The following is a 353-nucleotide window of genomic DNA, read 5'->3' on the forward strand; positions in this document are numbered from 1 at the left end:
ACACACACACACACACACACACAGCTGCAGCTCATGAAGAGGTTTTAATCCTGACGCTCGTTTCAGCCTGAAGAAAATAAACATCTGATGATGTTAATGTTCATCATCAGGCACGTTCTGCACCTTTAACAGGTGACATGTTGTTGTTGTTGTTGTTGTTGTTGTTGTTGTTGTTGTTGTTCAGCTTGCATATTACATGTTGACTGAACTCATCAAAACAAGGTCATTAAACACTGACGCAGGATTTTAGGATCAAATCAGCAGGAAACAAACTCAGACGGTTCATGAGGGAAAATGTGGATAAAATCAGAAACTTTAAAGGAAACGTTGGACACAGATTCTGACAAGAAGCA

General features: G+C 39.7%; 1 protein-coding gene across 1 annotated transcript in view; it reads left to right on the forward strand.

The window, feature by feature from the left end:
- LOC111644274 (delayed-rectifier potassium channel regulatory subunit KCNS1) overlaps positions 1-353 on the forward strand; it is an 11,376-nt gene that overhangs the window by 5,715 nt on the left and 5,308 nt on the right. The gene's annotated exons all lie outside the window — the stretch shown is intronic.

Source organism: Seriola lalandi, unplaced genomic scaffold (genome assembly GCF_002814215.2).
Source record: "Seriola lalandi dorsalis isolate HSWRI2012SDOR001 ecotype SW California unplaced genomic scaffold, Sedor1 jcf7180002054928, whole genome shotgun sequence".
In the NCBI taxonomy this organism is placed as follows: Eukaryota; Metazoa; Chordata; class Actinopteri; order Carangiformes; family Carangidae; genus Seriola; species Seriola lalandi.